Raw genomic sequence first — 20,226 nt, 5'->3', positions numbered from 1 at the left:
CCCTTCCTTCCTCCCTGGAAGTAGACAGCAGTCACTCCCACCACTCTGGCCACCACTCCCTCCTGCCCTCCCTCCATCCCTGGGCAGACGCCAACCTCTCTGCCTGGAAGAATTTGCAGCAATTCTCCTGGAAGTTGTCCCGCAGTGACGCTGGCTGCCCATCCCGGCCTCGCCGAGTGGGCCAGGGTGACGGCTGGCACCGGCCCCTCCCCAGACACCCTGCCCTTTGGCAGCAGGTGAACGTGGGCCCGGAGCAGGGACTGCGCCCCAGCCACCAGCTGTGTTTTCACTTTTCCCCTGGATGCTCTGAAGCTGCCGGCTGGACAGAACCAAATGCCAAGCCCCATCCTAATGGAGAACTGCAGACAGACGACTTGTCGGTGCTTCCCCCGCAGATAGGCAGTTTCAAGCTATTCTGGAATACATGCTAGAAGATGGCCAATAACCTGCAGCCTTAACTAGCCCTCAGCAGGATCCCCACCTCCTCTTGTCAGGAGGGCAAACTGCATCAGCACTAGAACATTCTTCTGTGTAACTACTTGTATGTACCGCTGCCACTGAGCCAGGGTCCTGGGGCTGGCAGGTGTTCAAGAACCTGCCTGAGAAATTGCTGCTTCCAGAAGATTAAAAAGAGAGAGAGAGAGAGAGAGAGAGAGAGAGAGAGAGAGAGAAGGCAAATGCATGAACTATCTACTGCAGCGTGGACGGAGGGGCTCCCAAGGGGGTGACGCAGGAGTGCTTCCCAGGATGCTGGACATCCATCCCCAGGGACCAAATGCCCTCTCAGCACAGGTGGCCCTGGCACTTGTACACAGAACACTGCTCACATGGTGGCAAAGATTTCCATGGTAGCAGGAAGGAGAGAAATCCCATGCAGAGACTTTTAAATACTTTTTAAGTTTAAAATCCCTCATTCTTACTTTTTTTTTTATACAAAACCTTCCATGAGGAATTGGCATTCTTACAAAGAAAGAATTAACTGGGTTAAGATATTGATTAACTTTAGATTTTGCTAAGTTAAGCACGCATGGCAAAATTTCAAGAGAAACTACTCTTGAAAGGATTTCAAATAGAATATCTACTTCCAAAGTGGCAAAGGGAGATGAAAAACAAAGAAAGAAAACCAACGAACAATTCCCCCAGGACCAAATTTGCTCAAAGTCTTTTCCCAAGGAGTGGAAAAGCCATGCAAAGGTGCTTTCCGGGGAACAAGGCTGACTTCCTCAGGCTACTCCACAGAGCAAGGGGGAAACCCCAAGCCACAGGACCCAGAGTATCTCCCAAAGCATCCCGTGGCCCACCTGAGACCAAGCAGCTTTGATGAGGTATAAATATACTACATGAATCCCCAGGAAATAACAGACATCCTGTGTTTAGGGGCCACAGGGAGGCCACACAGATGGCCCTAGCTGCCCACACACCCTGGAGCACGTGTACATGTGGACTTCAGTACACTCAGCCTCCAGGACCCCTATTTCAGGCACCACAGTGCCCAGGTAGGCAAGAACCAAGGTCCAAGGAATGGGGCTTTGCACCCCCACCCCCATCCATAAATGGCCAACTGCCCAAGCTAGAGACTAGGAGAGATTGCTGGGGCATCCGTAAGCCCAGGTGGTCTGTCTGTGGCCTTTTTATTACTGTTGTCCCACAAGCCTGTCCCTCCCAGGATGCGGGCCTGCCTGCTTCATTAAGCCCAACCATGTGCATAGGCAGGTTCTCTGACTTCATTGTTATCTTTAACAGCTCCTTCTGGAACTCAATTAATCAACAGCCATCTCCTCTGCAGAGCAGAATGCTCCAGACCCAGAGTGACCAGCCTGACTCCCCGCAGCCACACCCTTTCTGAGACGGGAATGTCTGAGCACAGGGCAGTGACCTCCTCCCCTCTGAGATGACCTCCAGGAGGTGCCCACAGGAGTGCTTCCGACTGGGATAAGTGGGAGCTGGTGACAGGGCCACCAGCACAGATCAGCTCTCCCTGCCCTCGTCTCCCTGCCTCTCTCTCACCACAGACCCAGTCTAGAAGGTCCTGATGATGTAGACACAATTCTGCGGACATTCCGGGTTGGTGAACAAGAAGACCCCGGAAGCTAAGTATGCAGTGGGGAATCTCTACCCAAGCTGAACACATGCCTGCCCTAGGACCCAGCAACTCCAGGACGAGGATTCTACTCAAGGGAAGTGAGAGTATATAGGTGTCCACAGAGAGATCTGTTCCAGAATGTTCGCAGCAGTTTTTTTCGCAATCACCAAAAACTGGAAACAATCTAAACATGCATCAACAGGAGAATGGATGAACCGAGTGTGGTATAGCCGTACGATGAAACCGTACTCGGCAGGGCAATCGCTTCCCATTACCTGGGAAGTTCCTCCACTCTGGTGCACGTGAAACAGTCCCCTGTCCCCCTTGAGCCCCGTGTGCCTGTGCATGCTCTCCTATGCCCCATCCCCATCGGGCTGCCATTAGGCTTGTCTAGTGAACATGGCATCACGTGCATATTTAATTCAGGAGAATCTGACTAGGAGTTATCAGGCCAAAACGGGGTGAATGATTTCAATTTAAATATTGTAATTAAGAAAACTGTGAAATTCTATTTTGCACTCTTTATTAGACACTGGGATAAATGCCACAGGGGGCCTGAGGTGGAGGAGGCAGTCCCAGGGTGGTGATACTTGACTGGCATCTTCAAGGGCAAGTTTGCTGAGTGAACAAGATGGAGAGAGAACACCAGGCAAAGGGAATAGCATGGGCAAAGGCAGAGAGGTGTGGAGAGCTTCCCGAGGGCCCCCTACTCTGCCTCATTGCTGCTCCCCTGGATCACATCACAACCACCAATTTCATCAGGTCACTCCAAGCCTTAAGCATCTACTGTGGCTCTGTATCGCCCGACATATCAGACTAGCTTGTTAACCAATCAGATGCCTCCATTAGCCCCTCACCACCACCCCACCAATATTATTGTCCCCATAACCCCCTGCACCAGCTGGACTGTTCTCTGCCATCTGGGAAGCCATCTGCCACCCCCCAGGCCTGGCTCATGCACCCGTCTGCAGGGAGAAAAGGCCACCACTGTCCTTCCCTTGGGAGGAGCTGACCCTCACAGCTGCTCTCCAACCAGGCAAAGCCCTGGGCTACTCTTCCAGGGTTTGGGCTGGGATGGAAAACCTGAAGTTGGCTGGGCCCAGGAAGATACCCAGTTCCACCTTCACCAGCTCTGCCACAGACAGAACTGTGTCCTGGGCCTCAGTTTCCACAGCTGCAACGTGATTAACAACTACTCCCCCTCACAGGGCTCTATGAAGATACAAGGGAAGACCTATAAGAAAATTCTAGCACTGTGCTGGGGACAGAGCACAAGCTCATCTGCTATCCCAAGGCCCAGAGCACACATGTACTGGCTGAGGATTTCCACCTGAATCTCCACCTCAGAGCCACTAAGCCTCTGCCCTGGACCACAGAAGGCCACAGCATCACATACGCACCCCCAGAAACCATGGCAGGCCAGCAGGGTGATGACCAGCCCTCGGTCCCAAGGCTGGCCAAGCTGACTCATGCTGCACTTCATAGCCCCACAATCTCCACCCACAATGAATACATCTCTGCCTTAGGACCTGTCAATTCCACCACCAAGATTCTACTCAAAGGAAGTGAGTGTACATACGCATCCACAAAAAAATCTGTTCCAGTATTTTCAGTGAGTTTTGGGTTTTTTTGATTTTTTGTTTTTTTGTAAGCTCCAAAAACCAGAAACAATCCAAACATCCATCAATAGGATAATGGATGAACCAAGTGTGGGATAGCCAGACCTGAAACAGTACTCAGCAATAAAAAGGGAACAAAGTATAAATACACCCAGTAACATGAATGAACCTCAAAAGCACTATGTTAAGTAAAAGACTCTGGACCTGAAGGAAGATTCCATCCATGTGAAGGTCAAGAACAGGTACATGTGAAGTGAAAGATGTCAGTACAATGGTTCTGACAGAGTGGGTAGATATAGCCTGGGACAAGGCATGAGGGAATATTCTGGAATGATGAAAATATCCTGTATCTTGCCAGCTGGGGTGGTTACACAGTGTATCAGCTTCCTAGTGCTGCTCTAATAAATTATTATAAACACAGTGACTTAAAACCAGAGAGTTCTGGAGGTCTCACGCTTCTAGAGATCTCAAGTCTGAAATAGGTCTCACTGGGCTAAACTCAAGGCCCTGGCAGGGCCATGTTCCTTCTGGAAGCTCCAGGAGAAAAGCCATTTGCCTGCTTTTTTCCAGCTTCCTGAGGACGTCTGCAGTCCTTGGCTCGTGGCCCCTTCCTCTGTCTTCAAAGCCAGCAGCAGAGCATCTTCCCATCCCTGTCTCTGACCTTCTGGCCTCCTTCTTTTACATATAAGGACCTTTGGGATGACACTGGGCCTACCCAGATAATTCAGGATTATCTCCTCGTCCCAGGACCTCCGATTTCATCACATCTGCAAAGTACCTTTGCCATGTAAGGATGTTCTAGGGGAGTAGGACGTGGACATCTTCAGAGAACATTCTTTGTCCTACCACACGTGGAATGCATGCATGTAGACATCCATCGAGCTGTACACTTCACAATCAGATGTTTCACTGCATATCAAATTCACCCATAATCACAGGGAGGGCTATGGGTGTCATGTTCCCAGAACGGCTTTGCAGGCACCCCCTCACTGAGTCCTCACTCCATCCTGCATCATTGCCCTGCTTTAGAGAAACCAAGGCATAGGTGAGAGAAAACCTCTCTTGCAGCTGGCAGGACACAAAGCTAGTCTGAGTCCCAAGTCTGAGGACTCCCTAGTCCTGCTCCCCAACCTCACCAAAGACTTCTGCTATGGGGGTCAGGAAGGCAGCACTAAGGAGAAGGGGTTTCCCTTAATGCCCCACTTTTACTGTGATGTGGGTACACGAATTTCCCCTAAATCTGCTCTAAGAAAAACAATGGGACCAGGGGGATGAGAAAAGAAAAGTCGAGGTAGGCAGTGGAACTCCAGATGCTGTAAACCAGAGAGCCCTGCCTGTCTAGGGGGGCAGAGACCCAGGCTGTTATGGGAACACTCTCATTCATTGCAATTATAGGGAAGGCACTGAAATGGGTGAGCAAGCGTTTGTCCACAGGCGCCCAGCTAGCCACCTGGCACAGCCCACCGCCCCTCCCGCCTCCTCCAGGCCCACCAGCAAACAGCAGCCTCGGCCCTGCAGGGCCTCGCACTGAGCCTGCTGCAAGGAAATAAAGTTGCCCCTGTGACAAGGGACCAGACAGCTCCTGGTGGAAAGCCACACTGGCAGCGGTAATGAGGCCTCCTGCCTGCAGCCGGTCCACCTTCCAGATGGGACCAAAGGCTCTGCTCCCACCACCAAGGCACCTGCAAGGAGAAGGGCTGGGGCTTCCAGGACATTTTCCTAGATGTTCCTCCAGCATCCCTGATCACACCCCAATATCTGGGGCCCCGATCACCTTTACCCAGGTACTAGCAGAGCTCTGGGGAGCCAGCCATGGCCAGAAGCACCCCAGGCAAGCACCTCAGGAGCTCTGGGATAAGAGGGTGAAGACTGCTCTCCAGCAGCTCGCCTCCCCCCCGCCCCCACACACACACGCCTGCACAGAGCTGTGCACTAGTGACTGCTCAGCCCCCCTGCTCCCAGGGTGTTTGGTGTAATGGAGCAAGGCTTCTTGGGGGTGGCATTCTTGCCACTGGGAGCAAGGGATGGAAGTGAGAATGACAGAAATGATCCAGGACAAAAATTTTTGAAGAACACACACTTTGGGCTCAGAAACCAAGAGGCCCACCACCCACTCTCTCCCTGAGGAACTTAAAGCAAGGACCATAAACTTTCTAGCCTCTGAGTCCTCGTTCATAAAAAGAGGATAATACCCATTAGCTCTGGTGCTGGGTTTCACGAATACCCATCTATTTGCTTTGTCTCCCTATGCCTGGCAATTCTGGAAGACTGAATGTCAAGGGGTTAACAGGGCTGACTCTGGGTGTAGGGTCCTGACGGGTCCCTCTTCTCTCTGGATTATGTGTTCCTTGATGAACATGCAATGCTTTGGTTGTGAGAAATAGAGTTCTCTTTTTTTCACCCAGTACCTACCCAGAACAGCAGCATGGGGACAGAGGAGGTGGCTGGGTGGCTTGGGGTGAGGAGGGTGTGAGGTTGGCTTTCATGCATCACTTCCTGCAAACCCCCTGGGGGTCCTACTGTCTGTGACAGAGCTGGTCCTGCCCAAGGCCCCCGCCTGCTCCTCTGTTCCCTGCACCAGGACGCCAGCCTCCGTCAGCTCCCAGTGATCATCCAGCTCTCACCTCCTGGGGGCCAACTCCCTGCCAGACAAATCTTCCCAGCAGCAGCCCCGTGGGATGGGCTTTACTCTTCAGCTCCAGCCTGCAGATGAGGAAACGGAAGCCCAGGGAGATTTCCAAGTCTACCCTCGGTCTCACAGCAGGTACTCCACAGAGCTGAGACTGGAACTCAGGACCTGAGTTCATTCTGCAATCCCACACTGCCTCTCGCGGGAGCTGAGACTGGAACTCAGGACCTGAGCTCATCTTGCAACCCCACATTGCCTCCCGCGGGAGCTGAGACTGGAACTCAGGACCTGAGCTCATCCTGCAACCGCACACTGCCTCCTGCGGGAGCGGAGACTGGAACTCAGGACCTGAGTCCATCCTGCAATCCCACACTGCCTCCTGCAGGAGCTGAGACTGGAACTCAGGACCTGAGCTCATCCTGCAATCCCACACCACCTCAGGGACCCCTCCTAGAAGGGGATCTTGAAATGCCTTGGCCTCAGCCTCCTCCAGGACTAGGAGTAGAGGGAGCTACACTAGATGGTGTCACTTCAAGGCTCGACCTTCCACCCACCCAACGTCCCCAAATGTTCCCTGCCTGAAGTGGGCCCTCCTGGTGCTAAGACACAAATCCTGCCACCCTGCACAGTCGGGGTGCAAGGTGGTGCAAGAGGGTGCTCTGTTTGGGGTCTCTGGGCTCCAGCCTTTCCAACTAACACTGTCCGAGGCTTTAATCATCTACATCTGGTCAGAGCCCTGGTGTTCAGTTGCCAGAACTGAGCACAACAAGCCTGGAGCTGGCAGTGTCTGGGAGGTGACCATATGGCCCCTATGGCCCCCCTGAGCCTTGGGGGAAGCGGGCCAGGAGGGTCACCTTGAGTTGGAAGCATATTCACAGATGGAAACCAATCTGCAAATTCTCTGTGAGAGGGGCACCGGTTGTGAGCTGGGCCTGGGGAATGGTGTGAGGGAGGAGCTCTCGGGATAGAAGTGGGTGAGGGGCTGCATCTTGGGACCCGGAATCCGAGACTGCTCTTCAGTAGGTCACGGGATGAGCGGGGGCCATCCCTCTGCCACAATCACTGTGTTTTGGGTTTCTGTTTTTGTTTTAGAGCTTATTTCAATCTCACCATTAATGTTTCATTAGAAAGTGGCCCTGCACCCCTCCCCCACACTCAGATCTTTGATGGGCAATCCTAACGGGACCCCCGCTGCATTCTGCAGCATATCTGGATTCTCTTCAGGCCTTACTCTATGGGAAGACGTGCCCCTCCCATAATATAACGCAGCGAGGAAGTCTGTTTCTCCATATGAATATGCATTCGATGCACAAGGTAGCGATACAGATAATAAGCAGGACAAAGGGCCTTCCTACTGCGCCTTGATAAATCCCATCCTGCTGGCTCCTCTTCCTTCCGGAAAACCTCAGGCTGTTCCCCAGCATGTGACACTTTGGGATTTTGCTACCGAATGTTCAGGAAGACCCAAGGAGTGCAATGTTGGGGCAGATACGATGTGTATGACCAGTTGAGTTCTTTTGGGTTCATTTCTGAATGAACTATACAAACTCCAAGGCTCTAATGGCTTCTTCTTCTAATGGCTCTTAGTCTTTCCCTTCTCTGTCTGCCTGTCTCTCTCCCTCCCTCTCCTCCATCTCTGTTACTGCCTCTCTCCCCATGCACACACACAAGAATACTTACATGTGCACGTGTACACACACACATACACACACACACAGCAGCCCGTCCTGAGATGTCTCTGATGGGACCCAGCCAGCCCCCTGGCACCATTGGGTCTTTGCTGGGTCTTCAGCACCTCTGCTCACCACTCTTTTTATGACTGGCCCCCAGGAGCTTGGTGCTCAAGGTCAGACCATCCCCTGCTTCCCAAATCCCTCTGGGGTATCCCTGACACCCTCCGGCACAGGCTGGGTACGGCCACCCCGGTGTCCCTATCCTCAGCGCCACCTCCATCCCCAGGATCTCAAGCCAGACAGGCAGAGTGTTAGTTTGCATTAAGGGACAGCCTGACCTGATTCTGTCACTAGGTCACTGCGTGCTTGTAAGGTCACTGCCACTTTCTAGGATTCTGTGTCTTCATCTGGAAAACGAAGAAACTGGCTCACAGGGTGCTGAAAGCCCCCACCTGCAGCCTCCAGCTCTACCCATTTCTCACTTGGATCACGAAGCTAAACGGATGGCTGATAAACACCCAAAGGTACGGAGCCCCTTCCTCACATCTCCACCAATTCCTTATTCCATGATGCCTCAACTTACCAAGCAGTAAACCTCTGCCCCAAACTGCTGACCTAGTGGTATGAAGTTTTTATTTGCCAAGGACAGACACACCCTGAAACTCTTTTTTTTTTTTATTAAACCTATCATCTGCTATTATATTTGACTTGAAGGAGAAAGGAAAATAGGACTGCATTGGTTATCTGTTGCTATTAGAAACAAGAGTGAAATTTTCCACAGGTTTCCATCTATTCTCTGTCTACACAGCCCTCACCTAGGAACCATCGACTGTCAATGACTTAATTCCTCGCACAGTGACTGCGTCTACAAGAGGCAATCACTTCCTGCCCACCGGCCAGGGCTCCCCGCTGATCCCTTCATCCAGCAAGTGACCCCGTCCCTGGCCAGGGGTAACAGTTCCAGGAGCAGACAGGCGTCCTCTGGGAATCTGGATTGCAGTGAGAAAGAGCCTGGGGAGCCCACACCCTGGGCATGCGGGGAGGGAGGGAGAGGCTACAACCCCAGGTAAAGCAGAAGTTAGAGAGCAGGATGGAGTGGGGGGTAGGGGGGAGGACTCCAGGCTCCCAGCTCGTTCTCTGCTCCATGCAGCATGGAGGGAGTTCCAGAAGCCATCCCGGGATCCTCTCTTAAATCTCCTTTTGGGCTTCCTCTAGCTGGAAAACATTTAGTTACCCGCCACTAAAAGCCCTCCTTAATGCTGGCACGAAAGATGGGCCACCACCATTGATGAGGCAGGAACAATGCCAAGGAAAGAGAAAAGGCTGCCTTGGGGCTTCACCACGGAGGACTCGCTCAAAAGACTTGCTCAATTTGACTGAGCACCTGGGCCCTCTGACATAAACCGTTATCTCTTCAAACACTCCCTTAAAAATGTAATTCCTGCAGGGAGGGTCAAGTCATTACGGTACTGATGGCAGAGAGGTTCAGATCCCCAAACTGTGGAGCCCTCGCTGCTTGGGAGGGGGCTGGCCGACAGGAGCGTTGAGAACGTTCCAAGGCCAGCTCTGGGCTCAGCCGGGAAGCCTGCAGAGACAATCGGCCTGCATTCTCACGCTGGCCTTGCCAAGTACCTGGGAGCAGCCTCTGCGGGCCTCCTTGGCCTCAGTATGCCCGTCGGTAACACCAGAGGGTCGGTCCAGGCCAGACATTTGACAGACTGGGCCCCACGGGGCTGGCGATGCCACCTACGGCTCTGTTTCCTCAACAGCTTCCGTGTCCTCTTTGAGAACAAGACTCCTGACGTCTGTACTGTACACAGTTGCTTATCCCAACCGGTAGAGATGGCCCCTCAAGGACAATGAGGAAAGGAAAAGAAAGGAAGGAAGTGATCAGAGGAATTTAGCCACTGGTCCATGGAATCATGGGGACAAACAGAGAGGCCGGCTTGTGCCCTCTGAGGCAGCAGGCCTGAGCCCTGGCACCTGCATCATCTGTGTCCCGAGCCGAAACCAGGAATCGGGGCACAGAGAGCACTGTTCCCAGCCACGGGAAAACCCACAAACCCTAGGGTCTTATTTACAAAAAAACACAAGCTAACAAGGAGGATTTTACTGCCACACGCTAGCAAAACCCACCTCCCTCTGAGATCTGGGGGTGCTTAGCTGGTGCATCGTACAGAACTTACCTACCCGGAGCCTTGGTGTTCTGACGGTAAAAGCGGAACACAGTAAGCGAAACTACTCAAAAAATATGCGATGAGAAGTAAAACAGTCTCAAAAGTTCAGCAAATGTATGAAGAAATGAGGTGCAGGTAAGAGAAGAGGCTCTGCCCGTAGGCCGCGTCCTCTTAGGCCCCACTCTGTAACAGGGCAAATACTTGTAAATGGACACTCATCCTATAGCAAACAGAAATACAAGCATTTCTGCCACAGTGTGGTCTGTTTCCCCGAAAGTCCTCACACTCTGCAAAATCGCACACTAAAAATAAAAGGATTCACGGGAAAGACAGTGTTGGTGCCTATCACTCAACACTTCCGGGACCTTGTCACTTGAGCCCTTCCCAAAATAGTCATGGCTCTAGTAACATCCATTCACAGTGAGCTGCACCGGCCCCTGGACCCAAAACCCCATCCAGTCATTCATTGTCTAGTGCTCCTTCTTTGAGATGACGGGCCTTGGGGGCGCTCACTTCCTACAAAGACCACTCTCATCAAAGTCCAAAACCCTACCCAGGGTGTCTTAACAAGGTAATGCCAGTCTCGCTCCTTCATCAGCCCTCTTGGTTGCCCCATTCAGCGTGAGGGGGCGGAAAGACATTAAAACAGCCACAGCTTGCACTAGAAGATGTACCTGTAGACTTCCAGCCCCCCTTTTTTTTTTTTGTTCTTCTGTTGCTCCTTAATCATGAGAAACAAGTTCTAATCTATCAAAACACAAACACCTGGGAAAAATTGTCAGTGAGCCAACACCACTTCCACACATAACATCATCCCCCCCATTTAACAGTCATGGAAACACACGCTGTAGACCAACAACCAAGTAATTTCTTGCTTTTTTTTTTTTTAAAGATATTTATTTATTTAGAGAGAACACACGGGCGTGTGAGGAGGGGGAGGGACAAAGGGAGAGAGAGAATCTCCAACAGACTCCACAGGGATAGAACTCATGCTCTTGACATCATGACCTGAGCCGAAACCAAGAATCAGACGCTTAACCCACTGAGCCACCCAGACACTCCCCACCTTTCTTCTTGTTTTTAAGATTTTGTTTGACCAACAATTTCAAGTGTAAGATAACTAGAAGTTGCTTTTCAGATAATTTGACTATAAGGAACATCTGATTTACCACAGGCAGGCTTCTTGACATCACACATTCACAGAAAGTTGTAAGAAGTGAGTGAATCTAACCCGCAAGCTGTTCTAAAACATAATGCAATTTTTTAAAGTTTATACTTTTAGTCAAACTGACTCAGATTCAAAGTAGCCACAAATTCTTTGCAGCACCTCCCATGAAGAGGTAGATCTCTCTCCCCACCCCCCAGTATCTGGTGGGCCTCGTGACTTGCTTTGACTACTAGAACGCAGAAGTGAGAGCATACAACTTCTCAAAAGGCCTTCATTGTGACCTCTTACTCATCCTCTTGCCACCCTGAGACCACCACGGTAAAGAAGCCCAGCTGACAGCCAGCATCCGCCTCTGGGCCACTGAGTGAGAACATCTTGGACTCTCTGGCCCAGTGGAACCATCAGATGCAGTCCGGTGAGTGACCCTACTCAAGACCAAGAAAAGAAGTGTGTAGCACAGAATCCTGCACAAATAAAATGGTCAGTTTTAACCCATTAAATTCTGGGATGGTTCATTGCATAGCAAACATAATGTGACATCTTCTAGACATTTCACCAATTCTTTGATATTTTAATACCTCTACCCACTTGGGAGCCACTAAACCTTTTATTTAGGTCTCAATGATTTTATATAGATCCCTGAGAAGGGGCTAAACCAATCCCCCAAAGTGGTAGTGTCTCCAAGGACCCTACCAGGAGTGATTAAAAGCCAAGGGCTAACCAACAACCCCAATTCCAGGAAGATATCATGTAGCTGGACATAAACATAAAACCCCAAAGAGGAATAGCTCCTAACATTCAAACGACTCTTGAGGGAGGCTGAAGGCTCTCTAACCAATGCTTCTTAACCTAGGCAAGACCCCAACCTTCCTGGCTGTAGTACACTGAATAATAGCACCCCACCAAATACATCCGGGTCCCAATCCCTCCAATTTACAAATATGTCACTTTACATGACAACAGGGATTTTGCTGATGTGATTGCATTAAGGATCTTGAGACAAGGAGACTGTTTTGGTTATTCAAGTGGCCTCAGAATAGGTCTTTTTTTTTTTTTAATTGGAGTTCAATTTGCCAACATAAAGCATAACACCCAGTGCTCATCCCATCAAGTGCCCCCCTCAGTGCCCGTCACCCAGTCACCCCCACCCCCCACCCACCTCCCTCAGAATAGGTCTTTACACAAGAGCCCTCAGCAGAGGGAGGCAGGAGGGGTGGAGTCGGCCAGAAGATGTGCAAGTGGAGGCAGAGGTGGGAGTGATGTGCTCTGAAGATAGAGAAAAGGGCCACGAGCCAAGGAATGCAGGCAGCCTCTGGAAGCTGGAAAAGGCAAGGGAGCTGAGCCTCCCCCAGAGCCTCCAGAAGGAACATGGCTCTACCAACACCTTGACTTCAGCTCAGTAGCACCCACTTTGGACTTATTTCCAACCTGCAGACGATAAGATAATAAGTTTGTGTTGTGTTATGCCACTGAGTTTGTGGTAGCTTTTACAATGGCAATAGGAAACTAACACACCGGATAATTCCCCCTGCCTGCAAGAATGTAACTTAGGATTATTATTCATAATAACAGTAACAGCTAATAATAATAACTAACATTAATTTAGTGTCTGCTTTAGGGCTGGCATTGTTCTAAGTGCTCTTCTTATATAAACTCATTTAATCCAAACAAAAACCACATGGAGAAGACTATTACAATCCAAATCTTACAGATGAAGAAAACTGAGCTTTCCAGAGGTTTAGTAACTTGCCAGGGCCATGGAGCAGGCACAGCTCCAGGGTTGAACCCGGGCAGCCTGGCTCCAGATCCCAGGTTTCATCATGACAACTCCCAAATCAAACCAGCAGTGAGAACGATCAATTACAGCCACTAAGTGAACATCTTCTATGTACCAGGCGCATGCTTAGCACTTGACTTATATTCTCTCATTTCATTTTCCTGGCACCCCGCTGGAGCAAGATTACTAGTCATCCTTGTTTACAGAAGAAGAAATAGAAGAGCAGCAATGTTACGGTGAGGAGTTAAACACAGCTGAACCCAGAAGTGTCTGAGCCTAAAGCCTGGGTTTAACCACACATCCTACTCTCATCCCACTTGAGGCCCACGTGGCTGAGGAAAGGACAGAGAGATAAGAAGCACAACTACAGGATTTATCTCTCAAACTGAGATACCCAGAAAATGAAAGAAGTCACTATTAATAATTTCACCGGGACAAGAGGTATAAACCAGAACTGTCCCGGCAAACCTGGACACAAGGCCACCCTCAAAATAAGGAGATTAAAACCCAGGCCATATGCTACAGTTCACAGTTCCCTGGGAGGGACCCTGTGGAGTCCCACCTGACACCAGCCCCACCTGACATCCCTAGCTGCCAGGTCATGGTCAAGGCTGGAAGAGGAGGGGTAGTCCTAGAAGAGCGCAGAGCAGTATCTGCAAAACTCCAGGTCTGGAGTCTCAGCCCAGAGACAGGGCCCATCCAAAGGCAGACCGGAAGTCCACCTGAGAGCAGAGGTCAGAAGCCCTGGATAGAGTCCAGGGATACAAAAAGACCTTGAACCCTACTAGTGCTCTAATCAGGAAGCCCAACTGGGAGCTCAGAGGCTTGGCAAAGGGCCACAGGGGTGTTAAATGTGGCCAAGAGCCTGAGACACCCAGCTCTCCAAAGTTCTGGGCCTGCTGGCCAAGAAGCCATATGGACTGAGGCTCAGGCTGGGGTCTGCCCCTTCCTAGCTGTGGGATCCCAGGCCAGCCCTCTTCCCCTCTGAGCCTCCTGGACAAAACCCAGCTACTGATAAATGCCCTATCTATATCTACAGGATCCATAATAATAAATAATAACAGACAACAGCAAATGAGCCATAACCTTACCAGAGGTCGTGGGAGTAAACAAAGTCTGCTTTGAAATGGGTACTATTGATTATTCCCACTTTACAGATGAGGAAACTGAGGTGGGGTGATGGAGGGGCTAAGTAACTTGCCCAGAATCCCATGGCTGGTAAGTGGTAAAGTGAGAACTAGAATCCAAGCCAATTGTCCCTGTAAAATTGCAGGGAAACCTTCTCTCCTCCCTGCATGGTCAACGTAAAGCAGTGCGTTCTTGTTCACGGTCCTTGACGGGGGCCCACTGCCCTATGGCCAGAGTTGACCGTGGTGGCCCATGGATTGGGCACTAGTTCTCACCTGATTATAAGATTTACTGACAGGCTTTGCAAGTCTACTCCCAGGGCCCCTTTCCCTGGATGGTCTAATTCCAGAAGGTCTGGGAATAAGAATCATAAGGACATTCCCCCAGGTGATTCCTAAAGCATTTCTCTTCCTGTTCAGGCCCTTCTGGAGACCGATTTCCAGAAAAGAGAATGTCTCAAGTCTGGTGCTCCTATATCCCTGACCTCCTCTAAAACTCTCCGGTCTCCCTCTTACCCAGAGTGCGGCCTCAGCACAAAGCCTTCCAAGGGCAATAGCATCTGCCTCAAGTGTTCTGACCATGTTCCGGTTTCCATACATTTTCACTGTGGTCACCTTCTGTTTATGGCAAGTGACACAGGTTACCCATTTCTGGAACTAACATAAGTCAGACTCTTAAAATAAATGCATTTTTCAACAAACATCAGATCAATTTTAAAAATAATTAACAAATCGCGGTTTAGGTGGTCAGTACATATGGAGTCAGGAAGGTACATCTCAAGTGGCTGAAGACTGAGAAGTTCCCTAAGGATAAGATGTGCCCGTGCAGGTTTTGCTGACAGCCCTGAGTTCTGTTCTAACATCACCCCTCTCCCTGCCACTATCTCACCCTGAGGAATGTACTCAATCCCTCTGAGCCTCTTTCCCCTTGTGTAAAACCTCCCACTTCATGGAGTATTTATGAAGATTAAATGAGACAATACAAGCGAAGCATTTAACACAGAGCTGGTGCTTACAAACTCTGCTGACTCGGTCTAGCACCAGGGAATGAACCGTGTCGGATGCTCCTGCCCTCCGCCCCCCTCATGCTGAGGTCCCAAGTCTGAAATCCAGATAGGTGGTAACTCACTGATTCTCAAACTTGGCTGTTCATCCAAAAAAAGTCCTGATATAATAATTCTGGAAGGAGGCGTAGGCATCAAGACATTGATAAAGCTCCCCAGGTGATTCTAATAGGCAGCCAGGATTGGGAACTAACCCCAGGGGGCTTCCGGTGACCAAGAAAGTGTAGCTTCTGATACTACATGCTCCAGGACCAGCCCCAGCTGCCTTCATTCTTGCTTCCCACCAGTGGACTCTGCAGACAGGGGAGAAAAGGCGCTCAAGGAGGGCTGACTTCGTGTTTGCCAGGAGAGAGGTGTTCATCACTTGCAGGCCTTGCTTCAGAACCGAGCACTGAAGATCCAAAAGCATCAGGACCTGAACATAATCCCCACATAGACCCAAGTCAGAAGAACCCAAGCAGAATCTGCCCTCCTTCTAAAGCCTCCAAAGAAAGCAGACCAGCTGGACCCGCAGCGATAATCCCAGAGGGCATCTAGGAGGTAGAGACAGGAAAGCCACCTCTCCCTTCCTCCAGTGAGGAAAGAACTTGCTAAATTCCTGCCCCTCTGATATCTGCTCTGCTCCCACAACAGACCCAGGCAGGCTTCACAAGCCCCTTGTCCACACCAGGGAAGGAAAGCTTAGCTGAAGTTCACACGCGCTTTGGGCTCCAAAGCCACATTGCTCCTTTACCCCTCTGCACCTGTTATTGCCCATCTCGGAGCAATGGACTGGGAGTCATTTCCAATAAAAGGGAGGCAGCAAGGATTTGCAGAACCCAGAGCAGTGGGGTCAGCGTCAGTTCTGGGCAGTGCCTGTACTTCTTGGTCCCCTCCTTGGCTCGTCCTGCTTTCCTGGCAATGTCCAGACATGCCTGCAAGTGGAAGGCACTCGCTCCCCGCCACATGCTGCTCATTCACTAAAGCGCCTGGTTCCTCCCTGCTATTCTAATTATGCGCAGCAATAATAAAGATGCTTTCTCCCTTACCAGAAGCCTATTTATGCAACGAGAGAGCATTTCGCCCCCACGATACTGAGTCGTCACTCAAACCCTTGTGGGAATCAAAGTCGCATCTCCTCAAGGATTGACTGAGCCCTGCCTACCCCCCTTCAGCCCTACAGCTTCCACCCACTCCTGAGCACCCATGTTTCTAGAAGCACCGCTCTGCTGCAGAGTGGGCAGGATGCAGATGCCATTCCCCACCACTGTGCTCCCCTGTGGATTACTGATATTCATTTGACACACAGTAGGGGGTTTATTGAGCACCTGCTATAGGCCCTCACCAAGAGCATGGAAATGAAAGACATAGTTCCGTGCCCTTGTCAGGAGAAGGGGCATTAAGAGAAAGGCACCAGCTTTTATGGTCCACGACTGATTCACACCCCGACCCCAAGCGTTCACTGGCTGGGTGCTTTGATTCCTTGGCTGGGCAAACTATCCAATTCCTCAAAAGGCTCAACTGCCTCATTGGCAAAATGGGGTAATAATAACACCAAGCTCATGGGGTTGTTGGAGGAGTCGGTGGGGTATACACATATAAAATTGGAACATTGTAAGCACTCGGTGAACACTAGGTGAGATTACCAACAATCAGTTCTGGCAGCTCTAGTACCACGAAGGCAAGACCTCACCAAGATGGATGAGTCTGGGAAGGCTTCCTGAGAAGTGATACCTGAGCTGAGTTTTGAAGGATAAGTAGGAGTTTGCTAGAGAAAGGGAGGATGTTCCTGGCAGGGGGGAAGGGGGGTGGCAGGAGGGCTAAGGGCGTTCACAGAACTTTGGGAAACAGGACCACGACCAGTGGCCTCCCACTTCCATCTATAGTTTGGTGGCCATGGGGCCATGGGGTAGCCAGACTCCACTAGTCTGTGCCCATTCTTTCGGACCCTCGGTGGAATTTCCTCAGGGTCCTATGACATGCCGGGCACGTGCTAAGAGAGGCTGGACAGCTTGACCACCTCCTCCCTTCACTCAAGCCCACTCGTGGCTGTGCCACGCAGGCCTGGCAGCTTTCTCCTGGGTGAAATGGGGGTAACAGGGCCTCTCTTGTAGCCATTCATTCCATAACAAATGTGGGTAGGGCCAAATGATATCATTCAATATTTTCAGATTTCAGCATAAACGGAGTCCTCAGTAAATGTCAACGTTCAAAATATTTGTTTTTATTGTGATTAACTGCCGGGATGTTAAGAATCCCATCTCTAAACCCCAACACCTCCAGGAGGCACCCCCAACACAGGCAACCCCCTCCCCCCCCCCCCCGTCTGCCATTCCTCTCCTTAACCCTGTCCCCACCCTGGAGCAAATTACTAGGTGTCTGTTGCCCACACCTCCCCCTGATTGGGTCACCACAGGAGCTAGCCCAGCCTGACCACCCCTCGCCCCCCTGTTCATCTCATCCTTCTAGGGCTCCCTGTGTCAACTACTGCAGGTCTTCGTGGGGGCAGGATTGAAGGTCATCTCAGCTTTTGCTGTCCAAAGCTCTAAAGATTAAAAGGTAGCCCTTCTGGCCTTATAAATTAACTTAAATGTTCTATTAAGGAAACTTGCACACATATACAAAGGGAATAGTAATGAACCACCATGCGCCCATCACCCAGCTTCCACAGCTACCATATTCTGCCAAAATATTTTCTGGCCAGCCTTTCTGGCACATCCCACCACCCAGGGCTCCCACTGCTCACAAGTCCTAACATAGTTTGATCCCTCCAACATTCATCCTTTTGCAGCAGAAGCATCCTTGAAATAATCCCCTGAAGAACACCCTTTTTATGTTCCTAGTAGAGTAGTAATCACTGGCCACACCCACAGGAGCTACCTAGGATGGCCCCAAAGGGCTGGAGCTCTGGAATCGGAGGGACTGAGTCCAAATCAATACTTCCTAGATGTGTGACCTTGGATAGGTCACTCAACCTATGTTTAGATTTCCTACCTGGGGGAAACATGAATTCTGGTAACAGATCTGTTGTTGAGGCTTTAACAAATGAAATAATGTATGCTCATTACCCAGCACAGTAAACACGGAGTGAAGGAAATCTTAGAAATAGATGTGTTAGATGATGGGTGAGCAGGCTCTGCTCCTGTGAGATACTATTAATATCTCCCATTTTCGAGATGAAGGCATGGGAACCAAGAGAGACCCAGCAAGTTGCCAGGGACAGCCTGCTCTGTGTCCCAAGTCCATGTGTTGGATATTCTCACAGGCTGCCTTGAACTGCAGATCACTGGAAGTGAAGAAACACTCTAGAATAGACACAGGCGAACAGTGGCAGGTGGCCCAGCACACCCAGCATGTGCTTCCCCATCCTGGATGGGGAGCTCTCCCAGCCTGAGGACAGACAACCACACAGCGCCTCTGTGTGCATGTGTCTGTAGGCTAAAGGTGCTGAATTCCATTTTGCAAGACAAATGGTGTGGGGGGAAGCACATCCCTGATCGCTCTTCTGATTTCACACATCCTATGGCCAACCTTGCATTCAACACAGCCATCCACTATGTATCCCAGCATGAGAAGCAAGAAACTGGTTCACTAACTTAGGCTTAGGAAATCTGATGTCCCTCTCTATCATCCTACATTTTTTTTTTTCCAATTTAAAGAAAAAGCTGGGGCGGGGAGGGGGGGGGGTAATGAATCAATCCAGTTGCTGAGTGATATCCAGACAAAGCCGCCAGCCCCTTGCCGGCGTTTGCCAGCTGGGGAAAGGCAGGGGCGGGGGCAGATTTGGATGCGTGTTAGGGCCCAGCCAGAGCTCTGGCCTGGGCTCTCCAAGGCCCCTCCCAAGAGTGAGCCCCGTTAGGATATCCCCCTCACCCCCCGCCCCCCGCACTCCCCCACTACTGCAGTGCCGAGTGGGGAGGCACCTCCCAGATCTGCAGGAACAATGGGCTGGGGAGGGGGCAGGTGCCTCTCAGAGCGCAGCAGAGGGCGGGGGCCCGGCCCGAGACTGCAAGACTGCAAGCACCCCGCCCGTGGTGGCTGCGCTGCCATTGGACTCAGTTTCCCCAGCTTTGAGGTCCCCGGCAGAGCTTTTCCTGGATGAATTTTCCTTACGTCCTAGGCATTTTAATTTCATCCTCGCCAGGCGGCTTCACCTGCCGCTCGCCGGAAGCCACCCGGCTACGCTCCCCTCCAGCGGCTGCTCCTGCTAAAAAGCCCCCGAGGTCAGGGACGCGCGGCGCCTCCGTGCGCCCAACTTTCCCCACTTGGGACCCACGATCCCGGCCAGGCCGTCTCCTCCGCTGGCGAAACCATGATTTACAGCCCTGTGCTCCAGGCGCTGCTCCTCCTCTTCCCCCGCTCCCGAGTCCTCTCCCGGTCCTTCCCCGGCACCCCCGCCCCAGCCGAGCCCCAAGCACGCTCCCCGCAGAAAGCGGCCACGGCGCGTTGGCAGGAGGCGAGCGTCCGTCCTCCGCACCCGGCGCCGCCGTCCTCCCCCCCGCCCCGGGCAACGAGGGGCCCGCGGAGCCCCCGCCGCTCCTCCCTCCCGGGCCCGCAGAGTCCCCGGGGATGGGCGGGGCGGGCCGCGCGCCGCAGCCCAGCCCGGAGCTGCACCCCCACTTCGCACGGACGCCCGACCCGGGGGGCGAGGGGCCGGCTCCAGACCCGCGGTTGGCCCCAGGCCCCCACCCCCGCCTCGCTGAGTCACGGAAACGAGCCGCTGGGGCTGCCGGCCCTTCCCTCGGCCAGCGGGGCGCCCGCTCAGGGCGCAGGGGATGCACCCGTGGGGAGGGGGCTCTGCACCCGACCGCAAGGGGCCCCGCAGGCGGCGCCGCCCGGGGCGGGGGTGGCCGGGGCGCTCGGGCGGGGGCTGCGGTTCTCGCCGCAGTGTCCGCACCCGGGCCGGGAGCGCAGCACGTGACCGAAGGGC

General features: G+C 51.9%; 1 protein-coding gene across 4 annotated transcripts in view; it reads right to left on the bottom strand.

Annotated features, from left to right (window-relative positions):
- Window positions 1-20,226, bottom strand: part of HSPA12A (heat shock protein family A (Hsp70) member 12A) — a 160,521-nt gene that overhangs the window by 45,482 nt on the left and 94,813 nt on the right. The gene's annotated exons all lie outside the window — the stretch shown is intronic.

This window comes from Canis lupus, chromosome 29 (assembly GCF_048164855.1).
Source record: "Canis lupus baileyi chromosome 29, mCanLup2.hap1, whole genome shotgun sequence".
Lineage (NCBI taxonomy): Eukaryota > Metazoa > Chordata > Mammalia > Carnivora > Canidae > Canis > Canis lupus.
Note: the sequence above shows the minus strand (reverse complement) of the source record. Positions and strands in the feature narration are given on the sequence as shown.